The sequence below is a fragment of the Pistacia vera genome, unplaced genomic scaffold (genome assembly GCF_008641045.1).
Source record: "Pistacia vera cultivar Batoury unplaced genomic scaffold, PisVer_v2 Contig631, whole genome shotgun sequence".
NCBI classification, from domain to species: Eukaryota; Viridiplantae; Streptophyta; class Magnoliopsida; order Sapindales; family Anacardiaceae; genus Pistacia; species Pistacia vera.
The window spans coordinates 264,021-278,427 of NW_022196481.1; positions in this window are offsets into that span (position 1 = coordinate 264,021).

The window sequence follows — 14,407 nt, forward strand, 5'->3', positions numbered from 1 at the left end:
AGAATTGTGAGGTTATAACTCGATCTAGAACCAAGTCGACTTTATCGATTGTCCGACCCAACATAAGCTTGTTGAGTTATAGCTCAACCTAGCATAAGCTAGTCGTGACTAATCCTTACAGTTGTTCAACCAGCTCACAGATAACTCCAGATCTCGGATATCTCGGAAGGGAACATATCGATAGTAATCTTTGCGCAATCACAGTGCCCAATCGCGAGAATATAGGAGTTACATTTCAAACTTAATTGTAATCTTTTTATTTTTGCTCTCTCCTTTATACAAATTCTGTATATAAACCCCCTTCAACGATGAGAAGGGGGTTAGCAAATATTTCTAGGACTGTCATTGTAAGCTCTCATAGCAAATACAAAAACAGTGGACATAGGCTCAAGAGTTCAACTTGCCGAACCACTTTAAAAACCTCTTTGTCATTTACTTTACTGCATTTTATTATTTATTCACTGTTACTTACCCGTAATCACGCACATATTAGTTCCGATCTGATCAACGTTGATCGGATCACTCTAGTTGGCGTATTTTTTCATCAACATTTTGGCTCTAAAAGGAGGGCTCTGCCAAAATCTCATAAATTCCAGCAAACAACCTCAGTGATCTAATCAATCAAGGCCTAAAATGGTACGAACAATATCAGAATACCATTGGAAACCATGACAATGTGGAGACTACCCACCAAAAGGTGCAACAAGATGCCGTTGGGCGTCGACCACCAGTGTCGCCAACTTAATAGGTCGCAAATAACCAAGGAACAGGGATGTCAAACCCCGAGAACGGTCAACTAGTAGAAATGATCAGAACAATGGTTGCACAGATGGTGTAACAGAATGTGGTTGAGCTGAGAAATCAACAACCAACCGCATAGAACCTTGACCAGCCACGCTTCAATGATATCACCTCGACAGGTTAGAATTCAACCCGCGACCAATCTGGTTCATCGGCACCGAGGGGCGATCAGCACCCCTGACATCACATAGTACACTCAGCTCACGAGCATGAGTTCTGCGAGCAAACTAACCCTGGGAGGCGACCATGAAAACAACAAATGGGGAAAAGCAAAGGTAATGGTGGTCCACGAGACGCTCAACCTGCCTGGCGATATCCCCAACGTCAGTGTGTCGATTTTAACCCACACCCAAGACATGCTCAGTCCTTGCAAGCTTGTGAGATGAGTCATTTGAGCTAATCTGGCAATAATCGACGTTCTGGTTATAACCAACGTCGCGAGCAACGCATGATGAGCATGATAGCACCTACAAGCCTAGCCATCATTACTCAACCTCGCGCATCAATGAGCATAATAGAGCGGGCTCACAAGTAACAAATTTGAGAACTCACCTGCTCAAGGTAAGGTTAAATAGAGCCAGCCATGACAATCACAACGAAGACTTGGATAGGGTGCAGAAAATGCTCAACAATCTAAGAGCCCACTAGAACAATGCGACGAAAGAAATAGTAAGCTCTCCCTTCACAGAGAAAGTTCACCAAGCCTCACTTCCCCAAGGATTTAGGGCGCTAGAAAGTAAGTTCGATGGGAAAAGAGATCCCAGAGACCACCTCGACACTTTTAATGACCTGATAGAGCTGCACCAAGTCTGTGTCTTAGCAAAGTGTCACTGCTTCGGAGTCACATTGGTAGGGGATGCTAAGAGGTGGTACAAAAGACTCAAGGTGAACTCCATCAGTTCTTGGCAATAATTCTCCTCGCTGTATTTATGACAATTTCAAGTGAGGAGACAATTCGCAATGTCGCTCAACTACTTGAGCAACATTCGTTAGGAGAGATACGAAACATTGACCTCATATTTAACAAGGTTTCAAAACGAGCAAGCAAAGGTCGTAGATGCACCTGAGTAGTCAATCTAATTGTAGGCATCAGGCCGCAAACAGAGCTGTGAAAAGAGCTCCAAAGTGAAGATCACGTGAGCTTGACAAAGTTTTACCCGATGGCTATAAAGCACCAAAATAGAAAGCTCGCTAGTAGCCTTAGCCAGAAACTCATCCCGAAGAGCCCCGGATAGGTGACAAGATCACCCATCAGTCAAGCGGAAGGGTCAAGACCGCAATGACAGGGATCAGAACAGGTCCCAAAAGAGACAGAGAACAGATAACCACAAGGATAGGCATCCTTTCCCGTGATATGTAGAATACACCCCTTTCACACAAAACATAGCTCATATATATGAAGTCTCATATGAGGCTAAGAAATTGCCCGCTCCAGAAAGAATAAAGGGGCTTTGGGCAGAAGAGATAGTTAGAAATATTTCAGATACCACCGAGCCATAGGACACAATACCAACAAGTGTTGGGCTTTAAAGGACGTCATTGAAGATCTGATCAGAAGGGGCCATTTAAAAGAATTTGTTAAGGAGACACCAACTCGCAAAGGCACTAACGAGTAGAATAACTAGATTCAACAAGCCCTGACAAACGCCAACAACGAAGTTCTGGTGGTCATGATCTACAGGGGTCTAGATATTGTAGCGAGCTCAAGAAGCTCCTGCGAGCAATATGTTGGAGAGGCCAGAACAGACTTGGTCCCCTGAGTAATGAGCTGTGAAAAAAACCGCTGAAGCGGCCTAGGCAAGAGAGCAAGGTGGCAAGATTCACAGTGGAAGAATGTGAAGAATCGCCTCGCCATAATCATGATGTAATCGTAATCACAACTAGGATCGACAATGTCAGAGTACTACAGGTGATGGTCGATAATGAGAGTGCAACGAACATAATTTTCTTAGGAGCCTTTAGAGAAATGAGGTTCACAGATAGAGATTTAAGGGCGTGCCCATCGCCGCTCATGGATTCATTGGGGACAGCCTAATCCCTAAGGGAACGATCGACCTACCCATGACTCTGGGGGCTGAACCCAAAATAAGGACGGTAATGACATAATTCTTAGTGGTGGAATGACCACATACAATGTCATCCTCAGAAGGTCGATCTTGGATGATCTGAGTGTAGTCACTTCAGTGTGCTACTAAGCAATGAGGTTCTCGACACCAGATGGGGTTGCGATGATCAGAAGCTACAGAAAAGAATCTCATAAATGTTACAACCGAGTCATTAATGCTGCACTAAAATGGTCGCTCTCGAAAACTATGGTCAGTGTAGAGTCCAAGCCGCACCCTAGACCTCTCAAAGATACAATAAATCCTCGCATCCATAGGGAAGAGACCGTAGCAGGGCCAACAGAAGAGTTGTAAGATGAGGAAGACCCAACTCGTATATTAAAGATTGGCAGCAGTCTGAGCAAAGAAATGGTCGACAATCCGGTGGGGTTTTTGAAAAAAAAACCTCAACATGTTTGCATAGGTACATGCGGATATAGTGGGGATCAGCCCTAAGGTAATGTGTCAAAGATTGAATATCGACCCAACAGTTTGACCCATCAGACAAAAAAGAAGGTCTATGGATGCAGAGCGCTCTAAAGCGCTCTAAAGCGCTCAAGGATGAAGTTGACAAAATCCTAAACATCAACTTCATTAGGAAAGTGAAATATCCAGACTAGCTCACTAGCCTAGTCCTAGTGAAGAAGTCGAATAGTAAGTGGCGAACTTGCGTCGACTTGACAAATTTGAATAAAGCCTATCCCAAAGACAATTTTTCGCTGCCTTAGATCGACCAGTTAGTAGATGCGACAATCGAGAACGCACTATTCAGCTTCATGGATGTGTACTCGGGATATAATCAAATCCCGATGTATCAGTCCAATGAAGAACACACTGCTGTTATTACTGACGAGGGGATTTATTGTTACAGGGTTATGCCGTTTGGCCTGAAGAACACTGGGGCGACCTACCAGTGTTTGGTGAACAAGATGTTCGCCGAACAAATTGGCAAGATAATGGAGGTGTATATCGACGACATGCTCGTCAAATCAAAGGTAGCCAAAAGCCACGTTGAGCACCTGGAGGAAATGTTTTACATCCTCAGAAAATACAAAAAGAAAGTCAACCCTTTGAAGTGCGTTTTCGGAGTAAGCTCGGGAAAGTTTTTAGGATTCCTAATAAATCAGAGAGGTGTCGAAGCCAACCTAGAGAAGATTCAAGATCTCCTGGACATGAAAAGCTCGACCAACATAAGGCAGGTACAAAACTTGACAGGGCATGTGGTCGCACTTAGCAGGTTTATTTCCCAAGCCACATACATGTGCTTACCATTTTTTGAGACTCTGAAGAGAAGAAGGGTTTCAAGTGGATAGAGGAGTGTGAGAAAGCCTTCCAGGAATTGAAGAAACATCTAGGACAACCTCTTTTATTATCAAAGCCCATCTAGGGTGAGCTACTGCTATTATATTTATCGGTGTCCAAGTCCACGATCAGCGCAGTTTTGGTATGCGAAGAAGAGGGAGTACAATGGCCGGTGTATTATGTGAGCAAGAGTTTGCTTGACGCGGAGACAAGATACCCCAAGATGGAGAAACTTGCCTATGCCCTTATCATCGCCGCTAAGAAGTTGTGGCCCTATTTCCAAGCGCACTCCATACATGTGCTGACAAACTTCCTATTGAGAAAGATAATGCAGAAGCTTGAGGCATCGGACATATTGATTTAGTAGACGATGGAAATGAGTTAGCATGATATCCAGTACATCCCAAGAATAGTAATCAAAGGTCAGGCTTTAGCAGATTTCATTTCGGAATTCTCCTATCAACCAGAAGGGGAAGTAAGCCCGCCAGGGCCAAGCACCTAAGAGGAAAGTAAACAGTAGAAGCCAAAGCTTGATGATCTTTGGAAGTGGACTATGTATGTAGACAGGTCCTCAAATGAGAAGCAGGTAGGAGCTAGGCCCTTGCTCGAAAGTCTTGAAGGAAACCCGATCAGGGCTATAGTCAGATTCAGGTTTGTCGCCTCTAACAACGAGGCTAAGTACGAGGCTTTGCTTGCGGGGATCTACCTTGTTAAGGAAATAGAGGCAAAGTCCATCAAGATTTATAGCGACTCCTAGCTCGTAGTCCATCAGATTACTAGGGAATATCAGGCGAAGGAGGAATAAATGGCATCCTATCTCCAGCTAGAGAAATTCGAGCTTGAACAGTTCAGATTTTTCAAAATTCTTCATATCCCAAGGGAAAGGAATTCAGTGGCTGACACTAGAGCTAGGCATTTAGGATTGGGTCTAAAAACCCAACCCAAAAACCCGATAGGATCGATCCTAGTAGGCCTGGTCCCAAAACCGGACCAGGCCTAAGGAGGAGGGCTCGGTCCCTCCACTGGGCCCTCCTCTAAGGCTCGGTCCCAGGCCCAGGCCCAAACCTTTTTGTTTTTTTAGCCCCTTGTATAATTACATAAAACCCCCTATAAATTTTGAAATAAACAGAAATTGTGAGGGTTAAAATAAAATTTTACAAACTTTAAGAAAAAAAAAATAAATTCATTTAAAAACCATTGGCTGCCAGCCAACGGTCGGGTGGGGGGTGGGGGGGGGGGGGGGGGGGGGGGGGGGGGGGGGGGGGGGTGGGGGGTGGGGGGGGGGGGGGGGGGGGGGGGGGGGGGGGGGGGGGGGGGGGGAGGGAGGGAATTTTTTTTCATTCCCCCTCAATGCTACACAATAAATATTCCTTAAATTTCTCATTTTTTCCACACCACTCAATCTCTCTACTCTCTACTCCAAATCTCCAATCAAATTCTCATTTAATTTATATTTATATTAATATTTATATTTATAATTTATTCATATTATAATTTATTTATTTATTTATATTATTCAGTTTTTTATATTTTTCAATATCATCTCATCATCGCTTATTCATATTATTATTTAATTATTTATTATTTTATCATAAATTCATAACGAATTCCCGAAATGATGCATTCGGAGGATCATCCCCAAATGAGTTTTACGTTCCATCCATCGAAGAAATGGAAGGGTTCAATCCATTTTCACCTTTTCCTCCAGAGGCAGCAACTGCAATTCAACAACCACATTTGGTCGGGACGAGATGCAACCAAACACAAGCGAGCTACGACTCAATGGGCACAGGCATGGCCCAACCCCCTCGACTGTCAAAGAGGGTCGTATCCGATGTATGGTGATACTTCACCAAATCAAAATGGCCAAAGACAAATGGGGAGGGGGAAGAATTGTGTGGGGTATGTAATTTTTATAGAACCATTATTGGCGTTGAGAAGGGGACTTTGACGATGCGACAACACTTGGAGAAGAAGCACTCTCAAATAATGCAGCTGTCCGGTACATCTTCAACAAGATCAGGTAGGCAAATTCAAACTCAACTTAATTTTAATCCACAATCCTCAACTCTCTAAAAATAAATACTAAAACTTTATAACAAAATAAATAATAAACTTAAAAACGAATTTCAAAATTTTAGGAATATATTTATTGCACTTATATCAGACATATGGGCTTGTAGATCAAAAACAGATTTTTTAACTGTCACAATACATTTCTTAGATCATAATTGGGGTTTACAACAAAAATTGATGGGTTTTAATCCATTATATGAAAAACATAGTGCTGACACTATTTATTTTACAATTCTTGAAGTTTTGCAAGTATATGTATTAACTGATAGAGTTGTAGCGCTAACGCTTGATAATGTAGTTGCTAACACTATGACAATCTCTTTATCTAACAAGAGATTGGATCCGCGTGGTGAAGGAAATTATTTTCGCCAGAGATGTGCTTGCCACATCATCAATTTGATTGTTAAAACAGGTTTAGATGCTATACATTTGAAGATGGAGAGGGTGCATGCGGCTATCAGATTTATCGTTAGCGGTAGCAATAAAAGATGGTAGGAGTACGTCAAATATTGTAGGCAAGAGAACCCACCGGTTAGACCTTTGAAGTTATGTACGAACGAATATGTCTATCCGTTGGAACTCCACCTACTTGATGTTGGAAAAAGCTTTGCCAACCGCAAGACGAATTACAGATTTCATCAACCGGAAGAACCATCTAGAGGAAGTTGTCAGCTATAATGATTGGGCAGTTTGTGAACTTTTTTATTCATTTCTTAAAATTTTTTATGATTCCACTAATACATTAAGTGGTATTTATTATCCGACTACTAATTTAGCGTTAGATATTTTACTTCAAATTTCTAAAACTTTTGCTAAATATAGATATAATGAAGTTTTAATGGAAATTGTTTTAAAGATGGAAGAAAAATGTGAGAAATATTGGTTAGATATTCCATTCTTATATGGATTAGGCCTTGTTGTAGATCCTAAGTTTAAATTACATGTAGTTAACTATATAATTACTGAGATAGGCCAGCATTTAGGACATGATTATACGTCTTATTTGACTGACTTTAAGCAAGGATTGGAAAGTCTTTTTTCTTTATATCAAAAGAGGTACAGTGGAAGTGGAAGTGGAACGTCCAGGAGAGATGATCAGGACTCGACCCTGATGGAGACCTCCGTCAAGGATCGAGCATATTGACGTATATGGAACATGCAGAAGTAGCAGCTCTAGTTCGTACATACATGGACCAAATGAGCTTAATCACTGCCTACAAATGGATCTGTCCTACATGACGATGAAGGAGAAACATAAAATGGATTTGCTTCAATGGTGGAACCAACATCAAAGTCGATTCCCCATTGTAGCCCAAATGGCAGGTGACATTTTATCTGTGCCGATTTCTACAATTGCATCAGAGTCAACATTTTCAACGAGTGGCTAGATTGTTGAAGATAGAAGATGCTCTTTAACCGATGAGATGATTAAAGTGATAACGTGTTTATGGGATTGGACTCATATAGAGAAAAGACTACAACAACACCCTGAAGATCCCGAACTACTCGAACTCTTTAGGAACACAGATTTTAATGATTTAAATATTGTTGACGATGAAGATGAATAATTTAATAAAAAAATTATTTAATTTTTTATTTGTGAAGCGTAAATGTATGAATATTACATTTATGTTAAAATTAACCATTAATTTATTTATTATTTTTTAAAATTAATTAAACTTTTAAAAACTAACTAATCTACCCCTAAAAATTACTAAACCCCTACAGAATTTCATTTCGCCCCTAAAATATTAAAAAAAAAAAAAAAAGATAATGGCAGAAAAAGAAATTTTGCAAGCCCATAAGACCGATCTTAGGGACTGATCCGAGTCCTAAAATTGCTCATGGGTCTGGCACTGGTCCCAAACCCATGAGCGACTGGTCTAAAATGGGACCAATCCCAAATGGGCCTAGGCTCGAGCCTGCTTGGGACTGGTCTTTGACCAGCTCGAGCTGATGCTCTGGCTCGCCTAGCCTTTGTAATTAGCCAAAAGAAAACTAATTCAATACTTGTTAAGTTCCTCCCAAGTCCAAGCATCTCCACTCCACAGGAACCAGTTTTAGCGACAAGTCAGAGATACAGTTGGATGGATGCAATAATTGTCTACCTAAGAGACAGAACAGTGCTTGAAGGAAGAAATGAAGCTAGAACACTCCGCGCAAAGTCAGTTTGATACATGCTCATCAACGACAAATTATATAAGCGTAGATACAATTCGTTGCTCTTGTGGTGCGTTGACCATGAAGATGCAGACTGTGTTGTGAGAGAGATCCACGAAGGCATCTGTGAGAACCATGTAGGGGCAGATCTCTAGCATACAAAGTGCTTTGTCAGTGCTAATACTGACCAATAATCTTTGATGATACAACAGACTATACGCGCAGATGTGGAAATGCCAAAGATTCACAGATGTTCCGTGAGCTCCACCCCAAGAGTTAACTACTTTGACAAGCCCTTGACCATTTGCAATTTGGGGGATTGACCTGATAGGCCCTTTGCCTCAAGGAAAAAGGGTGTTAAGTTTGCAGTGGTTGTTGTGGACTACTTCACTAAGTGGGCAAAAGTCGAGCCATTAGCTACCATCACGTCGAACAAGCTGAAAGATTTCATCTACAAAAACATTATCTAAAGATTCAGAATCTCTTACACTATAATAACCGACAATGGAGAACAGTTCGACAGTGAGGACTTAAGATCTTTCTGCGAATGACTTGGTATTAAGAAGAGCTTTGCTGCTATTTACCAGCCTCAAGCTAATGGTCAAGTAGAGGCAGTGAACAAAGTGATCAAGCACACCCATAAGAAGAAGCTTGATGCCTTGAAGGAAAGATGAGCTGAAGAATTGCCCGAGACCTTGTGGTCTTATAAAACGACAACCAAAAACTCGACAGGAAAAACCCCTTCTCTCTGTCATACGGGTGTAAAGCAATGGATTAGTTTGTTCCGAAGGGAAGTTTTCAACGAAGAAATAAATGAAGATCTTATCCGCTTGAGGCTAAACCTAGTCGAAGAACACCGGGCCAAGTCTCAGCTAAGGTTCGTCTCGTATCAACAGCGAGCCAGATGATACTTCAATACCAAAGTCAAGAACAGGGACTTTGAAGTGGGTGACCTAGTCCTCAGAAAGGTTGTCTAAGGTACACAAAACTCGAACTTAGGAGCACTCGAGCCCAAATGGGAAGGTCCATTCAGGATCTCTGAGAAGCTCGCACCATGAACTTTCCACCTGGAACACCTCAATGGTGAGGCTGTTCTACGAGCCTGGAACGCCGAGCATCTGTGAGGGTATTACCAATGAGCAACTCGGGTTCCAGCCATATTTTATTTTCTTTCAAGTATTCATTGTAAGGTTGTTTATGACTAAAAAGTTCTATCAATAAAAGAGGTATTATTCATAAACTTTTTTTTGTTTGTTTTTTTGTTTATTTATTGTTTATCATTTATCATCTATGGTTCAAAAATCGCTACCTACGCGATCACATCCAAAAACTCAGAGTCAAAAGTTCGGAAAAAGACAGCTTAGCTCAATAAGTCATGCCAAAATCCAACTAATTAAGGGTGAAATTCCCCATATCGATGAAGTTATACTTGGAAAAATCCAAGTAAAACACGTTAAAGGAAATCTGTCATAAGCCGACGACCAAAACTTGAGATGGACAATGAGTCCGAAGTTAGAGTTGTCGCATAAGATTTCCTATCCTATATTCGAAAAGTTCCTCAAGAAGCAGGCTACGCATAACTTGGAGCAAATTCGAATTTTTTATGACAAGTCCAATTAGGACGATCAAAATGACTTTACAGAAATAAAAATTGTTTGACAAGATATATGCAAAAAATATCTTTCATTGATTGTAAAGTTTGCTTACAAACCTAACTAAAAAAAAAAAAAAAAGGATACAAAAAAGAAAACAAAAATTCCTAAATAGTTGGAGGATTGGAGGCATCATCACCAACAGGATCAGGGAGATCATCATCGATTTTACCAGAAGGGTCCTCGACAGTAGGAGTCTTGGCAGCCTCTTTAGGGGCAGGAGCTGGGATATCTTTTAGAGCCTCGCCCGAAGGAAGGTTGATAGCAAGAAGGGGAAGTGTGGCCAGAAGAGTCAGATTCTCGACCTCCTACTTAAGGCCAATGTCCTCCTCGCCTTTTTCTGCTTCCTCCCGACTCTCATCATCGGGCTTGGAATCATCCGAGCATAAATAGGCCATCCCTTGAGCCTTGGTCCTCATCTCGTCAGCCTCTCTTTGATAAGCCCACGAAAGAAAGGAGAAGTCGATCGAGGGATGAGCTTCTCACAACTTTTGCACAAGGAAGACCGATGTCTCCCAAGCTCAGTTAGTAAGGCTTCATTCAGCTCTCCGATTTGAAGCTAGAGTTGCTCAGCCTTAGCCTCAGCATTTTGTCGACCTTCCGTTTCCTGGGCAAGGTAAAGCGAGACTTGTTTGAGCTTTGCCTCCCAATCCGAGGCAGTCTTTTGAGCCGAGGTGAGCTCGGAGTTTAGCTTATTGTTGGCACTTCACTTTGTGCCAGACTCTTCTCAACCTCGATCGCTTTGGCTTCAGCCTTTGCCCAAGTGGCCTTAATTACCTTAATTTTGTCAAGAAACTCCATTTCCTTGACCTCAAAGGTCGTCATTTCTTCCCTAAGCCGCTCAAGCTCGGCTTGCTTCGAATGATTCTCCTTCTCTAGTACCTGAGCCTTAGCCAAGGCATCCTTCTTAAGTGTTTCCGCTTCCTGCCATCCCTGATGAGTGCCCTCTAATATAGGGTAACGCTTATCATAAAGAAGTTTGCTTGCCAAGCAAGCCTAAAAAAGAAAAAATGAAAGTTAGCAAGGAATAAAGAAAGTATATGTAAAAGAAAGAGAAGAGGGTGAACTACTGGTACCTTTGCCGCATAGCTGCACACCCAAGCTAGCAACTGCGGGGGAGATGAATCCCTAATACCCGCAAAAGTTCACGGGGTGACAACATCCTTGGCCACCGAGCCCCGATTTTGATGTACTTAGGGAGTTGATTGATTAATGCATCAACCGCAGCTCGAGCAGCCTTATCCATCTTTTTACCTCCCTAACGGCAGCTTCGCCCATAGGAATAGACTTCTTCTTGGCCAAGTCCTTGGCTGCTGACTTCTTCGAGCTGCCAGCCTGCCCTATGGTCTCTTTGCCCTAGCCACCCTACTGCTCGACAACCTTTTGTTTTCCCATGCCCCCTTAAGGCTTAGTCGATTTTTTCTTGCCTGAGCAACCATGTTGCTCGGGTGCTTCTATTTTTTCGAGCCTTTAGTTAGCTCTAATGCTTTCTTCGCCAACCCATTTTGGAGCTCGGGGGCACCTTTCCCGCTGATTGTCTTAGACGCAGTCACGAGCTTCTTGGCACTTAGGCCTTCCCCAAGCTCGCCCCCGCTTCGCTTAAGGGTCGGATGCAAGGCACCCCGCCCAACCATTCCAGTAGCATTGCTAGGTTACTTCTTTGCCGGAGCAACCGAAGGCTTCTTGGCAGCCCCAGAAGCTGCCACTTTCTTCTTTATGCCCTTCGGTTTCTCAGCCCACATTTCTGGGAAAAGAGAGGCAAACTATCAATGACCTCCACAAATTAAAAAAGGAGCGCGAGCCAATAAACACTTTACCTTTATGAAGGATGGTGATGAAATTTGCTCTGTTCGAGCAAAAGTCATATGCCCTTAGTCGAGGAAGTGAGATAATCTTGTTGACATTACGCTCATTGTCAAAGAGATTACTGAAGCACTGATGCCTTTGTAAGCTCTCTTCGGGGAGAAAATTTTGTTCGACGTTAACTACACAATAAAGAAGTTTAGTTAGTTCGATCATCGAGCTTGAAAGCTCTAGCACTCACTAGAGGTCGAAGTCTTACATTACTAGTTTTTGAACAAAAAAGCTAGTCTCCCCAACCTCATAAAAGAAAAACTAAGAATCCCAATGTGGGACCTTCTTTGAAACATCAATCAAACTGTTAAAATTACCCTCCTCGCCTTGGAGAGGTAGTATGTCTGGTCTTGACCCTTTTTCGACCTATATATATGGATGAGCTCCTCAACAGATGGCTTGCTCAACTCAGCAATTTGATATGCTATGTACAACCCTATGATTATGACATATGAGTTCGCAGATAGCTGGAGAAGGACGATGTCGAACCGTCTCAAAATGCTGTCGATGAAATGATGAGCGAGGATAGATAACCCGTACCTCAAGAAGGACTCAGAAACCACCACGCAACCCATCGGCTGATTCTTCTCTCGAAACCCTCAAATTAAGTTGAGGCGCATAAGTCTCAGTTATGCACCTTAGATCCTCGATCTCGATCAAGGATTATGGCTCTTTACACGACCTCTGTAGAGGCATGGTCAAAAGAGCCCGCCGCATCGGGGTCTGAGCTCCATGAAACAACATCCTCATAAACCTTGTGGATTATGCCCCTAAGGACATGCGATCAATTGTGTGGTTGCTTAACGAAGACATGATTATAGCTCGCCTCTAGTTACCTAGAACAGAAGTGAACATGTGTTAGAGCTCAAAAACCTTTAGAGCTCAAAAACCTCGGTGACCTATCCACACTTTGCTTTTAGTTTAGGCACTCGAGATAGCTCACGTCGGACAACATACAAACGCGACCTACCAGGGATTCCGGCGGCCATTATGATAAACCCTCCTTAAACCCAAGACCACCAAAGACACACTCAAGAACTCTAACAAGGCCCTAAAAGACTCAATGTGGCCATGACAATGGCCACCGACAACTGTGAAAATCAAGAAAACAAGTAAAGGAAGGGAAAAGAAACCTTACTGGAATAAGAGAATAGGATGAAATAGTCGGAAAAGCGTCGTGAAGATGAAGAAGAAGCAACGAAAGAGCAAAAACACTTGAGAACTTTTGCAAGGTGAATAAGCTTGTTGACGAGTTTGCCCACTTTTATAGTGGTTTGCTTGGGATACGAAAGGGTGGGGTTTGATTGTAGCCGTCGATATATAGTGAATCTCGACCCTTCATTTGACGAGCAATCTCGACCTTTGAACGTGGCCACGTGTCGATCATCCACGAGGGGTGATCAACCATCAGACTGCCATGATCATAACCATCGCCAAATGTCACCTCAACTTTGCGTGTGGACAGTTACAGTCGCACACGTGTGATGAAAAGTAATTGCCAAAGGTTGCCGTATTTAATGTGACATGATCACGTGGAATTTACACCAATACCCTTTCTTTTCAAATTCTAAGTTTGTCAGGAATATCACAGAGGAGAAATGGTCAAGTGTTGAGTACGTCGATTGGAGATGAGTCCGACTCATGAAGCTCAACAAATCTATATTCGACGCTCGAAACAAACATCAAACACTTAGAAGCAGATATTGTGTGTGACTTTTCCATCAAGCTCGGAGAATTGTGAGGTTGTAGCTCGATCCAGAACCAGCTTAACTCTATCGATTGTCCAACCCAACATAAGCTCGTCGAGTTATAGCTCGACCTAGTGCAAGCTAGTTGTGACCAATCCTTACAGTTGTTCAACTAGCTAACAGATAACTCCAGATCTTGGATATCTCGAAAGGCATTAGATCAACAACAATTTTTGTGCAATCACAACACCTAATCTTGAGAATATCAGAGTTAATTTCAAACTTAATTGTAATCCATTTACTTTCGCTCTTTCCTTTACACAAATTCAGTATATAAATCCCCTCCAATGATAAGGAGGTTTGCAAATATTTCTAGGACTGTTATTGTAAGCTTTCACAGCTGATGTGACTAAATCAACCTCAATAAGTGCACTAGTCGTGTTCAAGTAATAAAGTGATGAGTTTGAGTATCGTCCCACATAGATCAAAGCGAATATTTGTAATTACCTAAAACTACTTGCACGTTATTTGAGAAAACGAAATCTTAGAGTGTAAAAATGACGGATTAAAAATAACTAAATTAAACTAATAAATAATGTGATGAACTTTGCAATATTAATGAAGTTAGGGTACAGATTTCCCCTTAATTATGCTTGACAACCACTCTTAATACCTGTTTGTCTATGAATTGGTAAGATTCTTGTAAGGCCAATTATTCTTATTCAGGCATAATATTCAACTTTATACAGATCCCTATTCGGTTACTCTGAAA